Below are 17034 nucleotides of genomic sequence, written 5' to 3' on the forward strand. Positions count from 1 at the left end.
TCCAAGGTCACGCAACTACAAAGCAGTATCCTAACCAAGGTATCTAACCGTGGAGCTGGAGCTCTTAACTGTGCTTCCACCTGAGTCTCCTGGAGGCCAAGGCAGGCAGGCCCCTCCAACTGCAACCACCCTGAGCTCCAACACTCTGTCCCCATTCATCTTTCCCTTCCAGCTTTGTCTTGCCCTCAGAACCACACAAACTTAGGGGACTCATCATCCCTTGGGTAACCATGTATTCTCCTCTGGCCCTCTGTGTTCCAGACTAAATATTTCTGGGTCCATCAGTGATCATTCATAATTTCCCAATATCCTACTCCTCTTCTCTAGACTGCTCCACTTTATCAATGTCCTTAGAATTTGACTCCATAGCAGAGCCCCTCACTGTGGTTTGTGCATGCAACTGACCACACCCTGTGCTGATGTGTGGTCTGACCAGCACAAAAGGGTCACCTCTCTTGAGTCAGATACTGGATATCTATGATTGCATCTCAAAAGCATGCTCTTTTTGGCTTTTATATACATTAAACAGTGAACTTGAATTCTTTAGTACATAGCATACATAGATCAAGTCTTTTGTGATAACAAATGCTAAACTAGAGAAGCAAGAAATGCCCAAATTCCAGAAGCCTGTATTCTAAAAATTCATTTGTAGGCCAGTTATTTGAAATCAAAAGTTTAATGGAAACATAACAATAAATGACGATATTCATGGGTCTAATCAAGCCTACTGTAGCCCTCCCATAATTGAAATGCATTTTGTTTGAAATAATGTATAAAACAAGAGCAAGGACTCATAGTTTTAAGCAAATAAAAGCCATTTAAATACAAAGAATACTCAACACTGTCTTACCAAATGTAGAGTCATTTCCTGGCATGGTCTTATACTGTTAATTATCAGAGCAAAAATGCTGAATAAAATATGATTTTAAAAGCAAGTCCTTGAGGTTGGGAGTTCAAGACCAGCTTCACCAACATGGAGAAATCCCATCTCTACTAAAAATGCAAAATTAGCCAGGCGTGGTGCCGCATGCCTGTAATCCCAGCTACTCAGGAGGCTGAGGCAGGAGAATTGCTTAAACCCAGGAGGAAGAGATTGTGGTGAGCTGAGATCGCGCCATTGCACTCCAGCCTGGGCAACAAGAGTGAAACTCCATCAAAAATTTAAAAAGCAAGTCTTATTAACGCAGGAACAAGAGGTGGTTACAGATTTTAGGTACAGTGTCTGGGAAGATTCTGGGAAGGTTTGAGAGCAGGAGAGACCCATGGTGCTAGTGAGTTGGATCTAAAGTAACTTCTAGACATGCCCCTGATCTTTTTTCTCATACAGCCGGTGGTTATATTGCTCTTGATCGGAACTCCTCTCTTTTGCTTTCTCAGAATGTCTTGCTTTTGGTTCCAGAATCTCTGTGAGTTGAGAGTCAAGAATGAGAGTTTTACCTGGGATATGAATGTCTGGAAGCCTTAGATTCCGCTGAATTGAGGGGGCCCAAACAAAATTGTCAGGACTCTTTCTCCATTCCTGGACTCTGCTTTCTCTGGATGTTTTCATTTCAAGCAGGCTCTTGACTCTTGGAGACAAAGAGACCTCCAGTATCCCTGGGCTTATATTCCAGCACCTTAATCATCCCAGCCAGAAAAGGACTCCTCTTTCCCGCAGTTCCCATACAACTTCCAGATGTGACTCTCAATGGACAAATCTGAGTCATGTGCTCATCTCTCAGTCAATCCCTAGGACCAGTGCACAGGAAACAAGCCCACATCCCCTGACCACCCCTGAAGCAGGTGGAAGGGGTGAGTAGGAAGGGAGCAAAACAGCGGAGAACCCATGCAAACCACCGACAGATGGATATGGAATGGGAGACGGATGGGCCCCCAAAGTGCAAGGAGCTGCTATGACTTGTAGAGGATGAGTGGATAATGGATGAACAAAAACACCAAATATCTGCCATAGGGATGAAAGGAACTTACCTTTACTGAAGACCTACTATGTGACCAACGTGGTGCTCTACAATGCATTGGTCATCCTCCAAGAAGAAAAGAATGATCCCTGAGACTATACCTGATGGGTAACACTTAACATATCAGCCCACAGCTAAGAGATAAGTGAAAACCAAGGCAAGTAGATACAGACCTCCTGGGGGCAGGATTAAGAAGGAAAAGAGGCAAGGAGAATTTTCAGGCGAGACCACAGCGCTGGAGGCAGGAAAGTAAGATGTAAAAGAGATGCTTCTAGACCTGTCAATCAAGCTTGCCTGAACTCCTCACACTAAGAAGAGTAATGGCATAACAAGCCAACCTGCGGACCGCCCTGGAGACACTTGAGGGACAAGTGCTGAACAGTCTTCTGTCAGCGTGGTATCACTCTCTACACTTTCTTTTGTTGTTGTTGTTGTTTTTTGGTTGTTGTTGTTGTTTAGATGGAGTCTTGCTCTGTCGCTAGGCTGGAGTACAGTGGCGCGATCTCGGCTCACTACAACCTCTGCCTCCCGAGTTCGAGCAATTCCCCTGCCTCAGCCTCCTGAGTAGCTGAGACTACAGGCGCACGCCACCACACGAGGCTAATTTTTTGTATTTTAGTAGAAATGGGATTTCACCATATTGGCCAGGATGGTCTCAATCTCTTGGCCTCATGATCCGCCCACCTCGGTCTTCCAAAGTGCTGGGATTACAGGCGTGAGCCACCATGCCGGGTCATCACTCTCTACACTTTCTAAAGTTTGGAAAACTACAATTCCCAGAATATTTTTCCCTGTGTGGTTCCACGTTAGAGTTTACCAATGAGATCTGCACAGTGGGCACATGCGAAGTCCACGGTGGCTTCTCAGCCAGTGCTTGGGGATCACTCATTTTGCTACTGCAGACTAAACTGGTTGGAGGGAGTTTCTTCAGAAATTTGTGAGAACTACAGCAGTTTCCTTGGAAGCTTCTGAGAAGTGTGTGGTCTTCAGCGTCCACTTCCCATAACCTTCTGATTGCAGTTTCCTTGTTTTCTGCAGTGACTCCCCTGGCCTCACAGCTCCAGCTCCTACAAAACTCATATAAACCTTAAGTCCTAGATTCAACCCCTTCATTTCCAGAATATTTGGAGTGACTCATTTTCTTGACCAAACCCAGACTGATCCAGAATTGCCATGTAAAAAGGATTCTGCCCAGAGATCAGGATCTGAAGTCTGTAAATATCCAGTAAATGTGTGTGGTTGTCCTGGCTAAAATTTAAACTCACAAATGTACTTTTATTTTGCCCACTTTTTCCATTCCATCCCATTGAACTTGGAGGAGTCATCAATAAATGTCTTCATTTAGAAAGCTGACTTTTAAAATTACAAATGATGTTGCCATACTCAGGATCAGTAGGAATTGTGTCCGTTCCAAGCACCGACAGTAGTGGGATTTTCCACCACGCACACACATGGGAAAAGGTAAGTCTCCTGCAAAGTTTTTGTCTCTTAAGCTGAATTTATTTAATTCAGCTACCCAAAAGCTAAGATAGCCTGTAGAACTCCAAATGTGGACAGAAATAATTAACATGAATTAAGATACTTGTCAATGCTTATGTTTATTAATTTTAAACTATTACCCACGCTTAAGTGCCAAGTGAGGATGAATAAAGAAATACATAAAGCAGGGCTCTTCTGGTGGGGCTTCATCATTCAGCTCTTCAGTTAACTAGAGTCTCAGCCATGATGTTCCAGGCCTCTTCACTAAAATGCTGCAGCCTGAAAATAACTTGGTGCAGAGACAGGAAATTCTAAAGAAATTAATACGGTGACAACCCTGCTGTCTTTAAATCCCATCAATATTCCTAGTTTGCAACATATGGTGAGAGGAGCTTGGACTTTGCAGTTAGATATAGATAGGCCTAGGTTAATATCCTAGCTTTGATACTTACTAGAAGTCTCCCCTGCATTTAAACGCATAAGCCTCAGTTTTCACCTGTGATGATAGTATTACTAATGAAGTAGGTACAATTATCTTTGCCCATAAGGGAACTTCCCATGAGCAGTGATGGCTCCAAGGCATAGAAAGATAGGATGGGACTTTACTATTCCCTAACAAGCTACACCCTCCCACCCAAAAGCACAATCTAAGTAAAAGCTATAAGCTTGCTGTTGAAGCCAATTCAATGGTACGGTTTGATGTTGAAATAACTCCTAGCCCCTTCCTAGCAGAATGCTCCCCCTCAGCCCCTCCTTTACAAGCTGCCAGTTCCCAAAAGAAAATCAGTTTGTGACCCAAGTCATCTCTCTCAAATATTTCTTTTCATGACAATGTTTTACCACAACTCACTCTGATGCTTTCTCAGCAGGCTATTGATTTTAAATATGTAGGTTAATGTTTCCATTTGAACCATTCCAGGAGACAAACATGAGAATGACTAGGTATCAAATGAATATAGGCACTGAGAATAAAAAAAACAGGCGAGTGGGCATTTCACTCAGGATTGGGTACTACAGTAGCCAACCTGTTTATAGCAAATTTGTTGTTGTTGTTTTGTTATTTATTTATTTTTCTTCAACTTTTAAGTTCTGGGGTATGTGTGCGGGACGTGTGGGTTACATAGGTAAACATGTGCCATGGTGGTTTATAGCAAGTTTTTAAAAACCTCCCCAGCTCTGACAATCATTTGCATACTCCACAAACAGAGATTAACTGGTAAATTAGTTACCTAATAAAGAATAATTAATAAAGATGGTTGACTCTTTGCCATGATGTATCTTGGGTCATGCAGCAGACACACCAGTGAACAAGAGACACACAGTCCTCATTCTATGGCACAGTCACACCTAGAGCTGTGTTTTCAACCTCTTCTTTTCATTACTACCCCCAACCAAGAGCTTTCTAAGAATCTTTTTTCTTAACCCATGATGTACTACATACTTGTATATACTGTATATCTGCTTCAGTTTTGAATGCATATCTATGATTTACACATTAAAAGAATAAGACTTTAGGCCAGGCACGGTGGCTCACGCCTGTAAGCCCAGCACTTTGGGAAGCCAAGGCGGGCAGATCACTTGAGGTTGCGAGTTCAAGACCAGCCTGGCCAACATGGTGAAACCCTGCCTCTACTAAAAATACAAAAATTAGCCAGGTGTGGTTGCATGCACCTGTAATCCCAGCTACTCGGGAGACCGAGGCACAAGAATTGCTTGGAACTGGGAAGCGGAGGTTGCAGTGAGCAGAGATCACACCACTGTATGCCAGCCTGAGCGACAGAGCAAGACTGTCTCAAAAAACAAAAAAAAGAATAAGACTTTTTTCATCCTCTAACAACTAATGTTTGCCCCCTTTGGGGCAATATGACCCCCAATGCAAATGCATGTCCTGCAGCATAAAGATATACCGGAACAGAACAAACCCCAGAAGCTGAACGTCCTATGAAGCCCAATTGAGATGGATGGAGACAGAGGGAACATCACACAAGCAAAGTTTAAAAATGAAATAATTACAATCAATCAGAAGGTCAAATGCCAACTAGGCATCCCAACCACACTGGGTGTGTGTGAATACTAAAGAAAACATAGACTCCAGCCCCAACTTTGGAACAGGCTGCATCAGCTCTGTTTGGAGACCTACGCAGAGACCATATAGGCTGGTTAGGGAACAATGAAGCCCTCCGTTAGAAGAAGGTTGCAGGTGCAGTAGTCAGAGATGGAGCAATCACTGTGAGCTGGGGAGGGTGGAAAGCAAAGCTTTCTTAGGGAGTTGGAGCCCAAAAGACTTTTGTGAATAGGTATTTGGATGCATTCCTTTGGAAAGCAATTATCTAGCATCTTCTGTGTAGGACACTGAGCTAGAACTGGGTTTCCAAAGATGATAAAGACCCTACAAGGCCCTGAGTCTGGTGGAAGAACAGATGGGCACAGGAGTAACTCTCCTCAAGGAACAAGTGCCAAGGGAGGGATGAGCCTGCATGACTGGGTAGAAGAAGCAGTGCTGGGGCCTCAAGACCTCTAATACCACACAGGTTTTCCCTGTGGAGGAAAAATGAAAAAGGAAGGCGGATTGCATTGCAGGAGATTATCAGTTCTAAGAAAGTACTGGGAAGCCCATAGGGCACCCTGAAGTCAGAGCTGCCCACCAGAGGCATCCCACATTTCTCAGCCTTAACATCCTTGCCAAACTCACTCTCTGGCTGGGAGCAGCCACATCAGTGTGGTGATAGATTCAGAGCACAGCAGCTAAAGCCATCAACAATTACTCTGTTTGCAGGGGGAGAGCTTAGGGGTTCACATTCATGGCCAGTGCAGGTGGATTTTATGAGAAAATGTGCAAACTCAGCAGAGTTATATCAAGCATGAGGTCTGACCATTCTTGTCAATGATAAGGTGTTTATTATTATTATTATCATTAACAAAATACTAGGGGGAATACCAAACATGGAGTGTGCCCATTAATTTCTTCAAGAATTGTAGAGGGATTCACCAAGGATGCATAGGTGGGATAGGGCCTTGGAGAACAGCTAAGGTTTCTTCAATGGATAAGGAGGCTTCTGGACAGACAGGATGACCTGCCTGGGAGAGGGCGTCAAGGACAGACATGATCCCCATCCGCTCACTTGTGATCCCCTGGCTGGATCAAGCAGACAAAGCACTCCAGCAGTCTTGATTAGTTGAGGGTTACAAGGTTTCCCCTTCTCCCTGGTGCAGCTTTGCCCATGCCAATATTAAATACAAAGCCCAGAAACAAGACAGGCATGGCCCACCCCAGCAGGCTCCCTTCAAGGAGACCTCCCCGCAGAGCCATACACACGGGATGTCAAAACACCCTCAGCTGGATGTGGCTGTCCCCAGTCTGCCCAAGATTCAGTGACATGGAGCTGCCAGACCCCCACTGCAGGTTGTCCCTGTTTGTAGTCATCACACCCACCAGGGTGGCAGGCTCCCCAGGTCTGGGTTTGGCCTGTCCCACCAACCTCCCCCAAGTAATGTCCAAACCCACACTCTTCCTTAAGTGTCTTGAAATCAAGAAAGATGGAGAGCTGTACATATTTTAACCTCTTCCATGTTATACCCAAGCTTTGGAGAGATTATGAGTAAATCACAGCAGGACTGGGTGCTAACCTAGCCTCTCCTTTGCAATCAGCTCTAAAACAAAGTCTAATCTCTCGGAAGTGCTATGGAAAGGAGGCACATTTTGCCTGCTGTCGCTGCTTTCAGTAATCATGAATGATGAAATTATAGTAGTTACCCTCCAGCAACTCCAAGTCACACACACACTCAGCTTGCTCTTCCTGCCCTTACTTTTGCTCATTTCTCCTCTGGATGGAATGCCTCCTGGGTCTACTCAACCCACTGACAACTCCTTCTTCCCCTAAAATCGTCTGTCAGCTTCTCCTGGAAGGCTTCCTGGATGCACAAGCTAGGTTGTGTCCTGGTCTTCTGTGCTCCTATAATTGCCTAGGCATGACTCTATCCTTGTATGCAGAATATCGAGCAGTGATGTCACACCTTTGCAGCTCCTTGAGGAGAGGGTCTATGTGATCACCACCTGTGTGTGGCTGGCACCTGACAACTGTGGACCTGGCTGATATATACCTGGGTCGTAGTTCTTAGAATAATGAAGCACCGTGGTAAGTCATGCGCTGGTGAGAGGAGCAGGGGTGGAAACTGATTACATGACATGATGTCACCTTAAGACATTTCAGGTGGGGCTTCACAATTCCTGGGCTGTGAAAGGAGACAAGAGAAAAGCTAACTTGATACAAGTAATGTCCCTACAAAGCAAAAATACAGAAAATCACCTGGGTGAACACAGACCGATGGTGTCACGGGCTTTCATCAGCCTTAGTCAGTAACTTTTTAGTTCTGAGTTCCTCCCTGGGTGTCACCAATAAGGCCAAGTCCTGTGCCCAGAATGTCTATGAGTGATTTTTCACCCTAGTACATCTCTCTAAAACCATGGAGTTTTTCTTTAAGTCCTAGGCTCTAAGGACAGAAATGAAAACCACTTGTGTGCCAGCTCATAAAATGTTAGGTCATGAATGCCTACAGTAAAAGTTTGCACGTGGGTCTGAGACCTGGTATTTTGATGGTTTTCAGTGTAAGACTCACTTCACCAGCATTGCCGAGTTTGGAAAGTGAACTGTTGAAAGTACTTGAAATCCATTTTAAAAATTCAAGACCCTCCTGTGTTGATTTTCATCCCTACACCCATAAAGGTGCACTAGGAACGTATCCTTCAACACCACCAAACAGGATCATCCAATCAAAGAGCATGACATCTGAGATCTTCTAAGTCAGTGTTCTCATTCCTTGCAAGAGGAAAGTCAGGTCTGGAAATTTCATCATCTGCCAATGGCCCACAGACAGTAAGTGATGGGCTGATGCTGAGGATGGACTTGAGACTGGGTTAAATTACATCTCCCAAGAAGATATGTTCAAGTCCTAATTCCCAGTTCCTGTGAATGGGACCTTATTTGAAAGTAGTGTCTTTGCAGATATAATCAATTAAGATAAGGTCATAGTAGAGTAGGGTAGCCCCTAATCCAGTGACTAGTGTCCTCGTAAAAGGGGAGGAATTTGAACACAGAGACATATAGAGAAAATGTCATGTGAAAACAGAGACAGAGACTGGAGTTAGGCCACCATAGGCCAAGGAGCGCTAAGGCTTGCTGGCAACAAACTGAAGCAAAGAGGTAGGCACGGAATGGACCTCCCTGTGAGCCCTGAAGAAAGAACCAATTCGGCTTACACCTTGATCTTGGTCTTCTATCCTCCTGCACTATGACAGAATACGTTTCTGTTGTTTTAAGCCACCCAGTTTGTGTTACTTCTAATATAAACCCCAAGTCTGGTTTTCTGCCTTCATGAGTTTCCAGAATTAGAACCTAAGTGTAGAAAACATTCTTGTAACCCAGGGCTATTTCTGCCACTTCAGGAAGAAGGCAGAAAATGTGACCACTTTTTACCTCACTTCTTAGGAGTACACAAATCTAAATCAGAGAAACATCCCTTCATCAGGGTACAAGTTCAAGGGGCTCAGTTAAGATAAATGAGTGTTCAAGACGTGAGTGTTTCCATCGAGGGACTGTTGTGTAGCGGGATACACTCTGGAAGCCAAGTCACAGTGGTCGTCCTCACAAGGAGCCCAGAAAGACATACACTTGTCCAATTTCCCAACACGAATGATAAGTAGTCTCAGTGGACAGTCTAATTCTGTGAATTTCCAGCGTTACTTTGGGGTCACGTGACTTGCTACACACACACTCTTGGAATTGGTGAAAAACACGGAGTGTTCCAGAAATATCAGCGTCCAGACTGCCAAGAGGATTCTAAATGGAGCTTGCAATCACTGAGGTTTGAAATAATTGTCTTCCCCCTAATCAGATAATCACTGCCACCCAAGCAGTTCCAACACCCAGGGCAGAAGAGGGGCTGGGAGGGGCATCCGGCTAGTCTCCGTGGCCTCACTCGGGATTTCCGTGGATGCGAGGTATCACAGAGAAATCCTCAGTGGTGTTTCACATTTCCTAAAGTTTTGGTCTGAGTTCATTTTTCATCTCTTAACTGTTCTGGGTAATCCGACATGCGTGAGGGTTTCTTCAGGCTGTTTAGAGTTCTTTTGTGAAACTGTCAAAACAATGACCTCATTTGGAGCCATCTGCTGGCATGCAGGATTGGCACGGAGCTCGCTGCTGACGTGTGTCGCCGGGGCAATCAATTCAAGATGGCCACTCTGGGCACGCCGTTTACTAAGTGATATCGGAGCAGATAACTGATTGCTCCATCTCTTCCTCAAGTTACTAAACATGTCAGTGCTCACACGGCCTCCACCAAAGGCTGCATGCCAGGCATGGCAAAGGGAAGACATCATCTGCTGACCCAGAAACACAAACCCCTACATTTCCTGGAGTGGAGGGTGCTTCTCCTGCCAGGTCCCGGCCTGAACATTAACTTGCAAAGCAAAAGAAACATGATTTAATCAGAGAAAACGATTGTCTTTGGAGCAGAAAGCATGTGAGTACTATCAACATGTGGATACCAACAACAGAAGATGACCTTTATCTGTTGCTACGTGGCTGGGCCAGGGCTCTGCTAATAACAGCAGAGTCCGTGGGAAAGAATCACTCTGGGCATAATTCAGACTCAGTTTGTGATCCTCTGAAGAGAATGAATCGGGACAGTCTAGAAAGGCATGAAGCCCGTAGGTATTTCTGAATTGTGACCAAGTTTGCCTAGCACAGCGTTTTCACAGCCTGTGCAAGTAGAGAGCAGGTGTGTTTTAAATGCTCATGAAAAGAAGAGCCCTTGTTTTCATGGCACGTTTTCCCTCATTTCTCTGAGAAAGAAAACAAAGCAACTCAAAGAATATGCAGGAAAATTGTTTTTGACCCAATTTGTTGTTGTTGTCAATTTACTTTCCGAAGTGGTTAATTAGGCGAGCTCAGCAGAACTTTCCAGTTTCTGCAGGGGTGCCAGTTTCAGAGCACATCTGTAGACTCCCTCTGCTGAGGGATGAGATGGTGACACTTTTCTCAGATTTCCTTTTATGAGATCAGGGTGTGTGTTGGGGTTGGGGCTGGGGGTGAGCCTTATCTCACCTGTGAAAAACAGCCACTAGACATTTCTCATGAATCTGAGCACTTTCAGACCTCTTGTGCATGTGTTAAGTCTGATGTGAGCTTGTAATCAGAGTCAATTATTCAAAACTCAATTCAAGGGGGTATTGGTAATTTGCAAGGTCACTGTGCCATTATCAACACAGAACAAAATAAGAGCAGGATTGCATCTCAATACATAGGACACGGTGAAGAGAAAGTTGTTAGGGCTAGAGAAGGAGCCAAATGAGATAGGGAAACCGGAGGGGGGCGGGGGGAATAACAAGTTTGCCATCTACCTGGAGGCATGACTCCTAAATTGGCCAGCATCACACTGATAGCAGGGGCCCAGACACTTTCACTGAGGGATGCATTTTGCAGACTCTCCCTTCAGCATTGACCAGGCACACACATACAAAGCAAACCTAATAACAGTGACGATGATGATGATGATGATGATGATGATGTACTAGGTGGATGGACTGGGGAGATTATAAAAGGAAGCACACTAGTAAAAAATACTTTTTGACATCCACCTACCCCAACAGTAGAGTTATAAATGTTAAAATGATCCCATCCAAAATACAACTTCAAGAAAAGTTTATTCCTAAAGAGATAGCATTGATTCAACCCCAGTAAATTGTAATCAAACTGGAAATCTATCTAGACACAAGTACCTCTCTGTCTTCAGAAAATCCAAACTGGACCACATATATTTGACATTTTTTAAAGGCTATTTTAATTAATACCCACCCAAGAATAATACTAGAAAAGATAAACTGCTTCCTACTAGACACAGTCTTGTATACAGCTTTTAGAGCTTCTTTATTTCCTTGCACTACATGAAAAAGCGACTGTTCTTTGGGCTATTGTCATCAGCCCAGCATTATTACTTAAAATACCAAATATGATGACTTTCCTGAAACTATCAAAAATAGCTATTTTTACATACTGAAATCCATCTAGCTTTATGATATGTGGATTCTTATAACTTACTTTAAAAATCACATTTTACTCATGCTTTCTTTAGTAAATCTTATAGAAAAAAACAATAAAGCAATGATTTCACCCAATAATTAACGATAAGGCACTGAAATTCCTGGTTTGAAACAAGCATCAGTACAAATTTTAGTGCATTTAGCTATGTCACAAGTATAGATGGAAGGTCTAAATCATCTTAATATCTCATGTGATGCTTGTTAATATTCACCATTTAGGTGAATATGTCTTATATTTAAATACTCATTATTATTACTCAATTTAAAATCCAGCCAAAGTAGTTTCAGGCAAGGCAATGAATGCAAAGGTTTCTTTCTTCTACAATTCTTCTACAAGACCTAGAGCAAGGTAGAATTCTGGTAGCAGTTTTGATTTTTTTGGTTTTGTTTTTGTTTGCTTTTGGTTAAAGGTAAAAACAAGGTTATATCTATCATCAGCCTAGCTGAGCTTCCTAATCCACTTAGTTTCCGGGACAGGGCTTTCCAAGGACCTGGTTTAAATCCGAGGTGAGAGTGGGTTCACCCCCTACGTCGGTGCTGGCTGCTATGGGCATCCCACTGGATGCTGGTGGTTCCAGGCTGACAATGGCTGTCCTGTTGGAGCTGAGAGCATCATCTCCCAGGGTGCTGGAACTCTCAAATTTAAAGAAAAGAGCAAGTAAACTCAGGTGAGGCAGAAAAATAGTCTGCTTGATACATGCTTCACCTCATACCTGACCCCGCCCCCAAATCAAATGCAACCTTCTACTAGGATGCATGGGGTCCCTGGCTTGCAAATTATGCTGGAAAAAAAAGCAGAACCCTGGAAAATGTGATTCAAAGTTGCAATAAATATTTATGTGGCCAGAGATGTCTCAATTCATTCAGGTCTATGTGTGTGTCCCTCCCAAGGTTGTCACCATCTAGAACAAACTCTTTCAATGGTTTATTGCTTCAGAGAGGGCAGAGTAAAGCAGTCAATTGCACCAGCTCTGGAAACAGAATTTAATTCTTAGTCTCCTGGTAACTGTGACACTGGTAAATTGCTTTTCCTCCCCATGTCTCAGTTTCCTCATCTGCAAAACTCAGACAATACAATACCTGTCTCAAACAGCTATGGTAAGGGTCAATGCAACATGCTAAGTTATTTGCAGCCCCCAAAGACTTTTGCACTCACCCTTGCTTCTGGCTAAAAGGTGCTTCAGCTGCCTTCCCCAATAGCTGATTCTTCAACATCTACTCCTTGGATGAGGGATTTCCCATACACCCTATCTCAATCAAACATGTATACAGTTGTCCCTAGGTATACACATGACAGTGGTTCCAGCATCCCTGAGTACTCCAAAATCTCTGCATACTCAAGTCCCACAGTCAGCCCTGCAGAACCAATGTATATGAAAAATTATCCCTCCTTATACCAAGTTTTGCATCCTGAGATGAGAATACTGTATTTTTAATCGGCATTTAGTTGGAAAAAAAAAAAAAAAAAAAAAACACTCCATAAAAGTGGACCTGTGCAGCTGAAACCTGCATTGTTCAAAACTGTATGTTTTTCATGACAATCCTCACATCCTAAAGTATCCAGTTTGCTGTTAACTTACTGTCAATTCCCCCACCCCTCCAACTCTCTCTCTCTCACATACACAGGTACGTGCATGACAGTGACCTCTCTGAAAACAGATCTTGCCTACCTCATCGCCGTATTCTTGGAGCCTCAAGCAAGGCTTGGGACAGAGCAGGAGTTCAATGAATATCTATTATTCAATGCATACATGCATGTAAAATGCTTATAAGATACTAGGTCCTCAAAAAATATCAGCCAGATGAATGAATAAAAAGCACTTGAGAGGTTTCTGGTCCAATTACAAATCTGGTGTTTAGAGAATCTTCAAATTCACTCTGTCTCATGCTTTCCATGTTGATTTCCCTAGGATCAGACATAGGCCACAAACGCAAGACGCCCTCTTATTACCTGTGTGTGAGCAGAGGAGGCAGAGCAAAGCCCAGCGGCTCTCAAGCCAGATAGACCGGAGCCCAAATCCTGACTTTGCAATGTCACCTTGGGCTCATCATGCATCCAGGTCCTCCTTCTGGAAAGATGGGGTAATGCCACAATGTCCTTGGGCGGAAAAGAAGATTAACAGAAAGAAATCATACAAACTGTTGAGCAGGACTGGTCACAGGATTTGCAAGGCCCAGTAAAAAGTGAAAATGTAGGATCGTAGTTCAAAAATCACTAAGAATGTCAAGTCGGTGACAGTAAAGCATTAAACTTAGAAGTGTAGGGCCCTTCTAAGCATGGGGCCTGTGGGACTGCACAGGTCACACCCATGAAGCCACCCTCCTGCCCAAGCTAAAGTCTGGCACGCAGTAGAAGTCTAACAAATGCGTGTCTTTTTTCCCTCCTTCCAATCTGATTAACAATCTGATGTAATGAAATGAGACAGATTGTAGCTATTGGCTGAACAAAGGAATCCTGAACAGTGGAATTTCTAGTATTGCTAACCATTTGGGCTAATTATCCAGTTTGTGAATTATTGAGATACCTTGCTTGTCTTTCTTTTCATCCTTTGAATTATGTCACTGCTCACTGATAATTAAAAATAAATCATTCCATCCCCTATTTGTCTCTTGTACCTTGATAAATGACCATGGAAAGAAAAAGTTGAAACTACAGACTCACATACTTGGGCTGAAAAAACCCATACTATATTTACCCGCAATGTACTCATTCTTTCAATATGCATTCATTGATTCCCTAGCAGTGCACCTTAGTCAGGTAAGTGGGACACCCCCGAGACAGGGCCCTGGTATTATTAGTCAAGACTTTTGTGGTTACAAGAGAAAGAAACCAAATCAATTAAGCAAATGAGGAACTTATCAGTTCACTTTATTATGAAGTTCTAGGGTTCAGCTCAGGTATAACTAGATCCAGAAACATAAACATTATGATCAGTCCTGTACAATTACCAATGACAGAGATGGAATTCAAAGATGAGCAAGATCTGGTGCTCATATATTTGTATCTGCTACCAGAGGGTGGGCAGGGCATCACAACTGACAACTGCTGGGATCAACAGGGGATAAGAAAGCAATTGTCTGATGGAAAGAGTGGTACTGCACACCGAATTACAATAGGTGGCCAATATCTGAGAATCAGGACCCTAAGAAACACGTATTCCTGAAGTTCCTCATCCCTTCCCAACAAATATTCCAGTGGGGGAAGGGCAAAGGAAGCCCTGATCTAGGATACTATGAAAATACAAATGATTTTAAAATATTCTTTCTCCAGTTCTCTTCCGTGGCCTGTTAGGGACCGGGCCGCATAGCAGGAGGTGAGCAGAGGGCGAGCAAGCAAAGCTGAGCTCCACCTCCTGTCAGATCAGTGGCGGCATTAGATTCTCATAGGGGCACAAACCGTATTGTGAACTGTGCGTGTGAGGGATCAAGGTTGTGTGCTCCTTGTGAGAATCTAATGATAAATGTAATGTGCTTCATCCTGAAACCATCCACCACTTCACATCCGTGGAAAAACTGTCTTCCATGAAACAGGTGCCACAAAGGTTGGGGACCACCGATCTAAATATTTCCAAATAACCAGATGTCCGGCATCCGGCATAACTTCAAGTCACGGCATGCAGGAGCCTCCTTCAGCTGCTGAAATGAAACCGCTCCTCAGAACCAGGTTCAGATTGTAATTTTCTGAGAGCAGAAATACCTTATCGTGTGCTGTTTCTTGCAGAAACAAGTTAGCCCTATCCCAATTTGAGAGCTAAGTGTAAGAGTGAAAATGAACACAGGAAAAATGTAATCTTTCTGAAGGTAAAACTGACATTTGGTTTTCCTAGTCTATCTGAGTTTCATTTCAGAAGTAGGTATTTTTTTAAATCCTCATAGCTCTTCCCGGGATTGGTGATGAAAAAAATTGCTTAAATAGTGAATGTTGTAATACAGAGAACACCTGACTAGAGATTAGACCTTGGTTTTAGTCAGTTCTACCACCCTAGAGACTTGGGCACATTACTTAACATGGCTTCTCTTCCCGTGAAACACAGTTGTTAAGTGGGATGAGCTCTAACTCCATCGTGATTATGAGGAATAAGTACTTAGAGAAGTCATGAAACTAACACCTCACCTTTTTAGCACATTCTACCGTTTGTAAAGCCTTTTCATGCAAGGCTCATTTGATTCCCACAGTAGCTCTGTGAGTCATATCCTCGGTCAAACTTGTTCCCTATGTGGAGTTGCCATGTGACTTGTGCGAGGACACTAGGATAATAGGTGCTAGATATGACCCAAATCAGGTCTTCATGTTCTGTTCCTGTCTTCCTATGCTACAAGCTCTCTCCATCATCTTTGTTGTGAAATGCATCTCCAACCTTTGTAACTCAGTTCGAGTTTTCACGTACATTATTAATATCTTTTGAGACACCTTGATAGATTTCAGGTGCCATATGAGAGGTCATCTAGGCTCCAATGGGTTCATCAATTTCTAAATAAACTGTATCTGAAATCTAAGGCTAAAATGATGACTTGGTGCTCCATAGTTATTCCTGTTTGAAAGTTACTCAGGGATTCCATGGCTGGGGCAGGGAGAGTACAAGATGAACTGAGAACATCTCTTGGTGCCAGAAAACCAGAGAGTGTCCAGAAGATGATAAGGACTTGGAAAGAGCATAAGAACCAGGCTGAAAGAGCTCCTAATAGCCCAAGCTGGAACAATTTGAGCCACAAAACAAATAATGATAGCATTGGACTATATCGCACTGACTTAAGTAACTATCCTTCAGTCCATACTGACTTCTTTATATTAATAAATATAATGATAATGGTGAAGAAAAGACGGATTTTCCTTGGAGTAGAATTCCAACCAATAAATGGAGAAGGACAGAGGGAACTAGGAAACTTTATGGTAATAATAGGCAAACTCTGCAGTAATAACTTTTGCGGATCTAAAACACTTAAGAATTCGAAGATTAGTGGGTGAAAGATAGAAAAGAAACAGAATTTTCTTAGCACTAAAATATTTCCCCCAAGATATTAATTAAAGGAAATAATAATAACTTTACAGTCAAGAAAACTGGGAGGCACCACCTTAACTACATGATCAAGGTCATCAGTTACAAGACATATCAAGATGAGGAACCCTACAGTATGAAGTGCTGAGGACACAACATCATTTCTGTGGTATTCTCGACAAATATGCATCACTTCATTGAAATCATGAGAAAACATCAGACAAACCCAAACTGAGGGTAATCGACAAAATAGTTCATCAGTGACATTCAAAACTGTCAAGGTTATGAAGAAAAGACTGAAAAACCATTACAGCTTGGAGGAGACAGAGAAGAAATAACAACTAAATGTAATGTGGGATCTGGGGCATCAGTGGGAAAACTAGCTAAATCAAAATATTTTAGTTTCACTGATAGGCTAGAATCAGTGCTAATTTCCTTGTTCCAATAATTATACTATAGTTATAAAATATGCTATCTTTAGGAGAAACTGGATGAGGGA

Source organism: Chlorocebus sabaeus, chromosome 9, assembly GCF_047675955.1.
Source record: "Chlorocebus sabaeus isolate Y175 chromosome 9, mChlSab1.0.hap1, whole genome shotgun sequence".
NCBI lineage: Eukaryota > Metazoa > Chordata > Mammalia > Primates > Cercopithecidae > Chlorocebus > Chlorocebus sabaeus.